Source organism: Macrosteles quadrilineatus, unplaced genomic scaffold (assembly GCF_028750875.1).
Source record: "Macrosteles quadrilineatus isolate MER2022 unplaced genomic scaffold, UCM_ALF_1.0 Scaffold_8__2_contigs__length_117827958, whole genome shotgun sequence".
Taxonomy (NCBI): domain Eukaryota; kingdom Metazoa; phylum Arthropoda; class Insecta; order Hemiptera; family Cicadellidae; genus Macrosteles; species Macrosteles quadrilineatus.
The window spans coordinates 58,340,749-58,353,477 of NW_026542601.1; positions in this window are offsets into that span (position 1 = coordinate 58,340,749).

The following is a 12,729-nucleotide window of genomic DNA, read 5'->3' on the forward strand; positions in this document are numbered from 1 at the left end:
CAATCTCGCTTCAAGTTTTTTCAAATCGACGTAACTGCTATTTTATGGTAAAATTATCGCATTTAAAATGCATATCGCTATATTTTAGGTCTATAATCGGATGTAAGAAAGACGAGGTAGTCACGTGACATTTGTTAATAAGGTCAACAACTAAAAAATAACAATTAATTGTAAATTAGGTTGTTTTGGGGCAGTTGGCCCCCATTAAAACTGCCAGAATTTGTCACTGTGCGTGTAAACTAGATGTTCTGAACTATTCCGTTTTAATTGACTACTCGATTCCCGTACGTAGGACGGGCCAACAGCTCGTCTTAATTAATTCGTTTATTGAGGGTTAAACATGTAACCAGTTGCTTCTTATTTTGCATAAAATTACCTTCTATAATGATTACGTTGCTTTTTCCGATCTACATTTTAATGAAGTGCATAATAAATCTTAATTAAATACAGGATTCTTAATATTAAGCTAAAGCTAGCTAACTTTCCTACAACTTCCCCCTTCTTGATTACCTGCTTGCCAGTGATTGTATGTTCTTTTTCTTCGTGTTTTCTCATAATTAAGGATACTTATTACACTATTTACTATATAATTGAGCGGAGCGAGCGAAGCGAGCGAAGCTCTTATACGTCGACTTTTATGCATTTCGTAATACGCAAACTCCTCCTAGACGGCTGAATCAATCGTTTTCAAATTTTGCATGGTGATAATGACCATATCGGTGAGTGCCAACATCTATATGGCGTTAAAAAAGTCTCTCAGGAATCCGCCCCACTGGGTCTCAAAGTTTCAATGTAATCCTTATGGAAGCAGTATTTGACACATTAACAAAGACATATGATCAGCTGTTGACTTTTGAATGCAGTAGATAAATAAATAGCTGATAGCATTTTTCCACAGATATTAGAACATAAACGTTTTTTTTTTTTTTTTTTTTTTAAACAGAGGGCCAGGCTTACAAGTTACCATGGGATTGCATCGCAGCTAGAACAGCTTATTGTGCACCCTCGTTCACAGGTCCTCATTCTCCGTCAAATCCCAGGTCCTTGGTGAACCGTGAGAGCCTCTTGACTATGGTGACCTGTTCTTCCCTTTGATCTCCCATCAATAGGCCAAGGGATCTCATACGCAGACCTTGTAGGGCTGGGCACCTAAATATACCTTCACAGCTTTCACAAGGTCTCTGGCTGGGGCAAGCCGTAGCGAGATTTCCCTGAGAGGACTCAGCTCCTGAACTTGCTTGACCAGCCAATCCTTTGTGGCTGCGTCAGCACAGCCTCCACCTTCTTCCTGGAGGCTTCATTAGAGTCAGCTTTGGGGGGTACCACCCTTGCCCTGCTTTTTCCCAGCATCCTAGTTCCCGGAGGAACTGGCTTTGCAGGCAGCAGAGTTAGGGTGCTTGGCAGCCCACACCAGCCTCCTCTCACTTCTGGATAGCACCTTTTCGCCTTTGGCTAAAGCATCCGCTATCCTCCGTCTTTGCAACTCACCCCTGGAAAGTCGTTTTTCGTACGAGGGATCTCATACGCAGACCTTGTAGGGCTGGGCACATAAATATACCTTCACAGCTTTCACAAGGTCTCTGGCTGGGGCAAGCCGTAGCGAGATTTCCCTGAAAGGTCTCAGCTCCTGAACTTGCTTGACCAGCCAATCCTTTGTGGCTGCGTCAGCACAGCCTCCACCTTTCTTCCTGGAGACTTCATTAGAGTCAGCTTTGGGGGTACCACCCTTGCTCTGCTTTTTCCCAGCATCCTAGTTCCCGGAGGAACTGGCTTTGCAGGCAGCAGAGTTAGGGTGCTTGGCAGCCCACACCAGCCTCCTCTCACTTCTGGATAGCACCTTTTCGCCTTTGGCTAAAGCATCCGCTATCCTCCATCTTTGCAACTCGCCCCTGGAAAGTCGTTTTTCGTTCCTTTCCGGTTTCTGCGAGCTTGTCGTCATCGTCACATTTCAGTAGACCTTCCTCCTCCATTTGGGTCAGACTGTCTACATTGTTCTCACGAATACCGGGTATTTAAGTCCACCTCCCCAGTGACCCGATTAGAGGAGGTAAGGGGTGTGTACGACTGGGTTACCCCTGGTTCCCAGAAGGCTCCGTTAAGACACTGAATATTAGGCCCCCAGTGCCACAAGACTCTTGGCACGGATCGCATTACACCTTGGCTGCGTTTACATTGGAGGCACGCTTGGGCAAGTAAAATGGTGGCGCACGCTTGGCCAAGCTTGCCCTTTGAAACAAAATTGTAGCAGATTACTGGAAACCGGTGGCGACTTGACCAGTGGTGGTTACAGTGCTCGCCACTAGCAAGCGCACGCTGGGACAAGCTTGCGCTTCTCAAATCACGAAACAAAAATATTTCTTTCTACAAGCAAGCGTGCCTCAGTTTGTTGTGGTTCAACGACACAGTAGCATCGGTTGTGTCTGTTGGTAAAGTGTTTAAAGTGTTGTTCAGCATGGATACGGAGGTGTTGATTGATGCTGTTCGTGCAAGAAGACCAATTTTAATAGGATAAATTAGTTTCAGGCTACAACCAGGGGTTCCCATTGCCTAATTAATTATTGTAATCCATGTATTTTTCCACCAGATTTTAGTGATTAATTTGATTTCTTGAACAGTGGAAAATAACACAGTTATAATTTGTTTTTATTCACAACATAATGTAATAACACACACCCTGGTTTTAATCATAAAGAAAAATAATTTCAATTACTTTATGACTTGTAATGCAATTATCTGTCAAAATTAAATTGTTTTCTCCTAAACTTAATTACCTTCATTATGTACTACAATATACCCTACCAATAAGGTAAATAATTCATTAACAATAATGGTAGCACAAGTGTAAATATCGTCTGACATGTCAATTTTGACTGTACTGTCCTGCTGAGACTAGTGGCACTTGCGCTTGGTTGCTCGTAGTATAACCACAACTTCGGGCACGACACGCTTGCGCAAGCGTGCGCTACCATTTTACTTGCCCAAGCGTGCTTCCAATGTAAAGGCAGCCTTAGTCTAGGGCCCCCCTCACTTGGTTCTGTAGGTGGACCAACACCCAGTGGCAGAAGGTAGCTCTCCGCAGCTAACAAGTGAGAGTTGGGGTTTAGGTTGTGGCCAATCTGCCAAACCAACCCCGCATGCGAGGTTTGGCCGGAACGGCGCGAAATTTTCTCCCACTCACTAAAACCCCCATACCTTCCAACATAAACGGTGGTATGGATCATAAATATAATCAAATGACGACACTAGCTTGAGGTTCGTGACGTAAGAAGTGGCGAAGGAAGTAGTAATGGTGAGCAGTCTGGAGTGTGGGAACTGTTTATGACGATTAGATTAAGGTATCTGCATTCCTAAAATGCTATGGGAAGGGAGGAAAACGGGTCCGCGACGTAGGAAGTGGTGAAGGAAGTAGACAAGGCGGGCTGCCCGGAGTGTGGGAACTGTTTATGGCGATTAGATTAAGGTATCTGCATTCCTAAAATTCTATGGGAAGGGAGGAAAACGGGTCCGCGACGTAGGAAGTGGTGAAGGAAGTATAGTCAATGCGAGCTGTCCGGAGTGTAGGAACTGTTTATGACAATTAGATTAAGGTATGTGCAATCCTAAAATGCTATTGGAGGGAAGGAAACAAATCCGCAACGTAGGAAGTGGTGAAGGAAGTAGTAAAGGCGAGCTGTTCGGGGTATGGGATCTGTTTATGACCATTAGATTAAGGTATTTGCAATCCTAAAATGCTATGGGAAGGGAGGAAAACAGGTCTGCGACGTAGGAAGTGGTGAAGGAAGTAGTAAATGCGAGCTGTCCGGAGTGTGGAAACTGTTTATGACTATTAGATTAAGGTATCTACAATCCTAAAATGCTATGGGACGGGAGGAAAACAGGTCCGCGATGTACGAAGTGGTGAAGGAAGTAGTCAATGCGAGCTGTCCGGAGTGTGGGAACTGTTTATGACGATTAGATTAAGGTATCTACATTCCTAAAATTCTATGGGAAGGGAGGAAAACGGGTCCGCGACGTAGGAAGTAGTGAAGGAAGTAGTCAAGGTGAGCTGTCCGGAGTGTGGAAACTCTTTATGACGATTAGATTAAGGTATCTGCATTCCTAAAATTCTATGGGAAGGGAGGAAAACGGGTCCGCGACGTAGGAAGTGGTGAAGGAAGTAGTCAAGGCAAGCTGTCCGGAGTGTCAAACTGTTTATGACAATTAGATTAAGGTATCTGCAATCCTAAAATGCTATTGGAAGGGAAGGAAACAGGTCCGCGACGTAGCAAGTGGTGAAGGAAGTAGTAAAGGCGAGCTGTTCGGGGTATGGGATTTGTTTATGACCATTAGATTAAGGTATTTGCAATCCTAAAATGCTATGGGAAGGGAGGAAAACAGGTCCGCGACGTAGGAAGTGGTGAAGGAAGTAGTCAAGGTGAGCTGTCCGGAGTGTGGGATCTGAGTTTATGACCAATAGATTAAGGTATTTGCATTCCAATAATGCTAAGGGAAGGGAGGTAAACAGGTCCGTGACGTAGGAAGTGATGAAGGAAGCAGTAATGGCAAGTTTTTCGGAGTGTGGGAACTTTTTATGACGATTAGTTTAAGGTATCTTGGTATCTACAATCTTAAAATTCTATGGGAAGAGAGGGAAACAGGTCTGCGACGTAAGAAGAGGCGAAGGAAGTAGTAAGGTGAGCAGTGTGGAGTTTGGGAACTGGAAACCGTTTGTAGCAGTTAGATTAATGTATCTGCAATGCTGAAATGCTATGAGTAGGGATGGAAGCATGTCCACGACATATAAAATGGTGAAAGAAGTAGTAAAGGCTAGCAGTGCGGAGTGTGGGCAATGTTTGTGGCAATTAGATTAACGTATCTAAAATAATAAAATGCTATGGAAAGTGATGAAAACAGGTCCACGATGCAGGAAGTGGCTTAGGAAGTAGTAAAGTATGAACATATTGTGAGAACCGTCTGTGGCAGTTAGATTAATGTATCTTCAATCCTAAAATGCTATGAGAATGGAAGGAAACAGGCCCCACGACGTAGGAAGTGGTGAAGGAAGTAGTAAAGGCTGGCAGTGCAGAGTGAGGGAACCGTTTGGGCAGTTAGATAAATGTATCTAATACTTAAATGCTAGGAGAAGGGAAGGAAACAGGTCTATGACGTAGGAAATGGTGAAGGAAGTAGTAAGGCTTGCAGTGCAGAGTGTGGGAACTGTCTTTGGCAATTACATTAATGTATCTGCAATCCTAAAATGCTATGGGAAGAGAGGGAAACAGCTCCACGACGTAGGGGGTGGTGAAGGAAGTAGTAAAGGTGGGCAGTGTTGAGTGTGGGAATGGATTAATGTATCTGCAATGCTAAAATGCTATGGGAAGAGACTGTAGACTGTAAGTTAAAGAAGCACAAATCGTTACATATTTCGATACGTATTCAATCGTTTACAATATAAATTTACAACTGAGTTGACAACAGCTGAATTTTACTCCATAGAGGCTAAAAACGAATTTTATTTCCTAAAAGTAAAAATGCTACTTTAGACCCGCAACGCATGCACCAATGACGACTGTTTTTACTGCATTATGACAAAAACAATATAATGTGAACCATTGATGACTCCGCTCAATTTTGTGGATGCATCTGCGAACGCCACCTAGTTATTTCCAATGTGCACGCAATAAGAAATTTTCTCCCGAATATTAATTATTAGTGTGATGCTACTGACTTGTTTTCGATTATCATCGGTTTTCATTTTCATTACAAACCTAATATCACCCTAACTATATAAAAGAACATGTACACCTATTTTGAACACATTTTTGTAGATTCCTAAGCGTTGAACTACGTTAACAACGTAACAATTAGCACCCCACTTATTTATGAAGGCAGGAACGTGTTTCTGCTGCTGGCACGTTGACGTTGGTAGGTCAGTTCAGCGCTGTCTAACCGGTCTATCTTCGCGAGATTTCTCTCGTTTCCTTGAACTCCAAGCCACTAAGGTCCATGTTCCAATCAGGTTTTCCTCAGTCTAAACACGTGTCTATCGGCCTCACGTGTTGAAGTGTTTGTCCTGTGTTTTGGTCAATCCTTCCTCATTCTCAACTCATTCTTACAGTCATTCAGCTTAGTGCAATTAAGTGTGTGGTAACTTGGAGTAATTCAGTACCATTGTGGTCGGTGATCCTTGTAAAGGCCAGACAAAAGGGCATAAACATTGTGTAAACTGTAGATGTTCCACTTCAAATGGATCTTTCATTGTTAAAAACAAGTTATAGATCTTTGAGAATGAATACTTATGTCACTCAAGCCGAATGATTTGACAACATGGAACGTATTACTGATCTTTGTCACGTTGTTAAGTTTCCAGTTTAATCTTGGCGAAAGCTAGGAGCAGTTTTTGGCTCCGTTAACACCCAGATCCCTCTCTCGCACAAACAAGTCAAAGTACAACTTGTGATGTAAATATTTTGACTGATACAGTGTTAGGGGATGTTGAATAACACTACTGTGTCAATGCTAAACTACAGTAACTCTGAGTTTTGGAAATCATCGTGTCTTAAACGTGAAAAAGTGGACGTGAGCAATACCCACTTAATCCATTTCATAACTCATAATTTTTATTGTTGTAATAAATTTCTTAGAATATTCTGTTTGGCGTGAGACCTGCGATGAAATATTAACAAAATAAAAATTGTCAAGTATAATACAAATAAAATCTACATTGAAGATTTTAGTTGTAGCTACCGTTGTCTGTGACGAGGCTTTTTAGGAATACGGTTCTAACTATATTCACATATGTTTGAATTAACATAATAGATGAGATAAAGAAGAAAACATAGTGTACTTAGTATGTAATCCAGATCGTTTATCGATGTTGGTATTTCCCAGCCACTGTTGGCCTCACACACAGAACTGGTTTAAAGAAGTTACAGGAATCGTTGACCGGTAATATTCCAGGCTTCCAGTAACTTGCTCCTGCAATATCCAGTTCGACTGTACACTAGGATAAAGGGATATAAAACATTCTGCATTCTGCCAGTGAAGAGTTCGGGGTTGGTAATGGCAGCACGTAAGTTTTTGGAAAACTACAAGCCCATTTCTCGGTTGTGTTAAATGATTTGTAAATATTTCTCTGCTTACGTTTGTCAAAGCTTGTTTCAAAGTGTAAACCATCAAAACACTTTTTTCATTTTTTACAAGAACAACTGCACTCTATAATACAGTACTGCGTTTTTTGTAGGCTTAGGTTTAGTACAGATGATGCAAACAACTACCTATAACTCCTGTTAATGATACCTAAGGCCGAGTAACGATAATGCTCACGGATATAAACTTACATCAGTTATCACTTCACTTCGACAAATTGAACCAGCAATAGAAGCCAATTGAAGAATGGTCATGTCAATTATTGGTATTCATCTTTTGACCTTTGAGGACGATGTTGACTAAAGCTGAAATGGAATCACGTGTAAAAATCGCTTGAACAAGTCAATATGAAGTTTATAATACGTCTGGGACAAATACTATAGCAACTAGTTATTAGGCAGTTAGATAAAACCCCTGTTTTTTTTTTTTGTTTTTCAGGATATCCGCGTAATTTTAAGTTCTGCTTGAGAATCACCACTGAGAAGCAAATAATTAGGATTTACTGTAAAACGTGACCTCCATTAAGATTTTAATGAAAAACTCCGTTTGTTTACAAGTTCATGGTACATGGAGATTGAAATCTTACAATAACAGCTGTAGTTTACAGTCAGATAGCTTGTAAAAAAACACTTATGTAAGACACACGGTGAATTGGGAATAACAGCTGATGATAGCGGAAAATTGCCAATCGTTTTTCCGTGTCAATCAACCACTTGGAACGGAAAACCAACATTATAGTGACATAACACTCATTTCCGAACATAATAGACCATTATTTCAAGGACTAGTTTCCTTCCACCAATGATACATTTATTTATCACAAAACATACTTGGGCATTGCTCAATTAATTTTCTAGCTAATAGCTGTGAACAAGTACTCATTTAAATTAATTATCATGCGTTCAATAGACTATAACGTTATCCGTAGAACAAAGGAGGTTTGTTTTTCGAAATCAGTTATACTACAAATGAAACAACAGTAATGTTTTTAATGTATAAAGCTGTTAATTCCAAACCAAAATATCTAGGGGAGCGAGCTGGTCTTGTGGTATTTGAAATGATTCATCATGTGGACTTGTGCTTGCTTCTCAGCTGTTGTCTATTTCTTGTTACCAAAAAATCTGCTGATAAATATCATAGTTTGAACGTGAACGATGAAAAATAGTAATTTTTTTCCATACATTTGAAACAACAATTAAAGCTTTGTGCGGCTTTATATTTCGAGATTGGCAAAGACTGTTTGTGCTAACACACACGATTTAACCTACCACCTAATTAAGTTGACAAATCACACAGATAAACTTTTTAGCTGTATATAAAATGTAATTTGGGTTATATTATTTGCTAACCGGTTGTTAAGGTACCGGCTCCGCGACTGTGGTTGGAGTAGAAACGCGAAATGTGAAATCAGCTGATTTGAGCTAAATGACAAATAAAGCGTAAATGAGCTATTTACAGGTGTGGCGATGATGTTCATTTCCCTGCAGTGGTAAGAAAAGTAAATAAAAATTGCTTTTATGGAAAGTAACAATACTTATTTACTTTTCATTGTTCAAACTATGGTAATTAACAGGTGATTTATTAGTAACAAGAAATGGACAAGCAACAGCTGATTAGTCAGCACAATTCCACATGATGAAACGTTTCAAATGTCTTATAGTTTGTTATAATTAAAAAAATGGGTGACAAAAAGGGTCATAATTTTGTTGTTTTTTGACCGATTTTATTAACTAATGTGTGATTATATTTGTTTTAGAGTAAAAAAAGAATTTATTGCTTGAGTTTTTCGATGAAATTCTTCGTTTCTAAAATATTAGTTTAAATAGCCGCCATTTTGAAATGGTAAAAGAAAATTTGTAAAAACCAAATACGAGCAGATAGACGGAGAACTACTTAGGCATCGGAGACCCATGGTTATATTTTGGAAATTTGTTTGTCTCTATGCAAGGAACAATCCCTTAAGAATACAATCCCTTTAGGAATGTATAATCATAAAGAATTTCATACAAAACTAAAACCGATTTAATGATGACGACTGTGCAGTTTACAGTATCATAAAAGTTAAACATTTGACTTTGTATATAACATTACATTTCAATCCCAAGTAAAAGTTGAACAGAGCAGCTGTTTATTTTTGCGTTTCTTGTATACAGAACCAGCTGTTGATGTAACACAGTTGGCGGGGTGGGCACGCGGGGACGTTGACGTAGGATCGTCACCGCCCGGGGCAGATCTGGCAACCAACACTGAACACTGACCGGTCACATGGTGCGGCATGTGGACTGCGGCCCCTGCTGTGCAGAGGTCAAGTAACCGGTCGCTGAAGAAATATACGTGTCTTCTATAATGCAGATTTATCCTTATGGAAGATGCGATGGCTCATTCGTGAATATAATTTATGGAGATAAAGCGAGGTTGGGTATTGCAGGAGAGCCTTGTATTTCTTTAAAATCGTTGACGCTGTGAGTCCAGCAAATTGTGGGTGACAATGTTTTAGAGAAAGGTAATCTATCTGTATACTTAATACAGTACGGGTTTCCTCTGTAAATCCATTTTCCAGCCGTCCTACTCAACCGATTTTTACGATTGTGGTGTCAACTTAAGATATAGTGCATCTGTGAATGGTAATTAGAAAGGTAATTTTCTTTAGGGCTCCACTTTCCACGCGTTTAATCTATTTCCAGAGTTAGTTTTTAATGATCCAGTGATGCTGACAAACTTTCTTTATAACAGTTTGTTTAGATGTGAATTGTAATTTAACAAATAAATTTCCTTCAGTTAAATGTTTAACCACAGTCACAGACGAAACTGTTTATGTTTTTTAAATAGGCTACTTTTTGAAAGTTGTGACCAAATTAACTGAGGTAAGATAATCACTCTCTGTAGTGTAGATCTAAAAATCAACAAATTAATAATGCATTTTAATTTAGTAGTTTTATTCAGATAAAAACTGTCAACAAATACAATATTTAAAAGGTAGGCATTGGATTCATTTTGTCTCGTAAATAACTGTTGAACCCTATTCTAGGTATTTACGAAATACTATCGAAATCTATTTACTGACTACCTATAGTCAATGCTAGCAGGCACTATTACGTGCATGAAAATAATGTTTCATATCCACTTTCTGCCCAAACACTTTCCTACTGTACTTCTTTTATCGGCACTGTATCTAGTAGTGTTTAGAGGACAGGATACAATATCTATCTATCTATATATTAATAGGCAAGCATGTTTCTTTAAAACCTTTTTTCTCAGCTCGTGTGCATCGTAGGGAAAATCTACGCATACTGTTAGAAAGCTATTTTCCTGTAGGTGTGCAGAATCCCTTTATAAATTAAAATAGGCTCAAAAATAAGCACAAAAAATGAATTTAAAATTTTGAAAAATTTAACATGGATATTATGAGTTGCCATGCTGGTGACGAAATAACAACGAAATATAAACAGAAAATCAAAACAAATGGAAGAAACTCCAATCACATGTTCTATACAAAGTGTGGAATGAAAATAAAGAAGTATGTACATTATACAGGGTGAGTTTCTACTGACCGTGTTAACTTTGCCAGTGGGTTCTACGGTTCTACTCACTAAAAGGAACAAAAAAGTTCCTATAAACCCATGTCCGATTTTCGACCGTTTGGCTGTTTTGGGGGATTTTGTGTTTTTCTTATTTTATTAGACTTTGCTCCACAATTTATGTAATAAAAACTTAACCAATTACTTTAGAGAGTTATAGCTAAAATCATTGGAAAGAACATTAAATTTGCTATAAATCAAAGGTTTCATTCAACAATTATACCATTACATAGTCCACGTTATAACCAAAATAAAGTAAAAATGTCATTAAATTAATTAATTACGATAATTTTCATGGGCCTCCTTTGATACATAAACCTGCATTTATGCAATGAATAATCTTTCAAATGATATGCTATTCAATACTATTATTGATATAAACCAGTGAGAAATTACTAATAAACTACAATAAAACACGGTTTACAGATTTTGTTTTTGCACAGTTTTACTGTTAATAATAATTACTGTATACTCCATGATGTATTTTATTGAACTATCTGATAAAATTTGAACATTATTTTAACTTTTAAATATTTTTTAAAATTATCTGAATTAATAAAATGTATAAACTCAAGGTTTTTCACATTTTCAAAGATGTAGTGTGTTTGATTCTTAAATGCTGTATAATTAGTTTTACCTTGTGCTTGATTAAGTCAGCTTTTATTGATTTGTCATCTATAGCTAGATAACTCAGCTGCTTGAACATACCTTGTTGAGTAATTTGCTGTTTTAACTTTATATTTCCAAGTCAATTAAGAGTTTTTCAACATTTATTAAAATATGGAGCCTTTTACCAGTCAAGATTATGCCAACATGATGAATACAGTAATTATTATTAACAGTAAAACTGTGCAAAAACAAAATCTGTAAACCGTGTTTTATTGTAGTTTATTAGTAATTCCTCACTGGTTTATATTAATAATAGTATTGAATAGCATTTGAAAGATTATTAAAATGCCAAGTTTTTTATGCATTTCAACATTGCATAAATGCAGGTTTATGTATCAAAGGAGGCTCATGAAAGTTATCGTAATTAATTAATTTAATGACATTTTTACTTTATTTTGGTTATAACGTGGACTATGTAATGATATAATTGTTGAATGAAACCTTTGATTTATAGCAAATTTAATGTTCTTTCCAATGATTTAAACTATAACTCTCTAAAGTAATTGGTTAAGTTTTTATTACATAAATTGTGGAGCAAAGTCTAATAAAATAAGAAAAACACAAAATCCCCCAAAACAGCCAAACGGTCGAAAATCGGACATGGGTTTATAGGAACTTTTTTGTTCCTTTTAGTGAGTAGAACCCACTGGCAAAGTTAACACGGTCAGTAGAAACTCACCCTGTATATTTTTGGTCGAGTTTCGACCACTGGACGACCTCTAGTATAAAATAATTTAACACATACGAGCTGTTGGCCCGTCCTACGTACGGGAATTGAGTAGCGAACTAAAACTGAAGTTATATCAATATTTCCATTTCTAATCCAAGCCAAGTTCATGCGGTTAAACATTAACTGTAAACAAAAAATGCCAAGATGAATTTAAACATGTAAACGTTGTTATTTTCCTATTCTTTCTTCAAAAAGTGGAACAGAAAAATAATTTGCATAAGCTTTCGTATGAAGACTCGGGGGCAAAGCCTCGATTTGTATACATAAGTGGTTATAGAATCTTACTTATTTCCTGTAATCAATGGCAAAATCAGAGAATAATAAAATAATCTGATAGATCTAAAGAATATTTTTATATTCAACCAGCTGTTAGTTAAAACAAATTATATTGCTCTAAAACAAACTTTAAAATTTTAAAGACTGCTGTAAAAAACAAATTAGAACATCTAGCATTATACCATGCATATTTAAATAGTCTGTCATCCTCTTGCCCAATAAATGAACGTATCAATGAGTATAGCATTACATATAGTATAAATAAGTCAACCCTATGCTATTATCCAAATGCTGAATTTTGTTACACACACCTAATGTTTACAGCTGTTACGTCAAGCAAATGGTTTT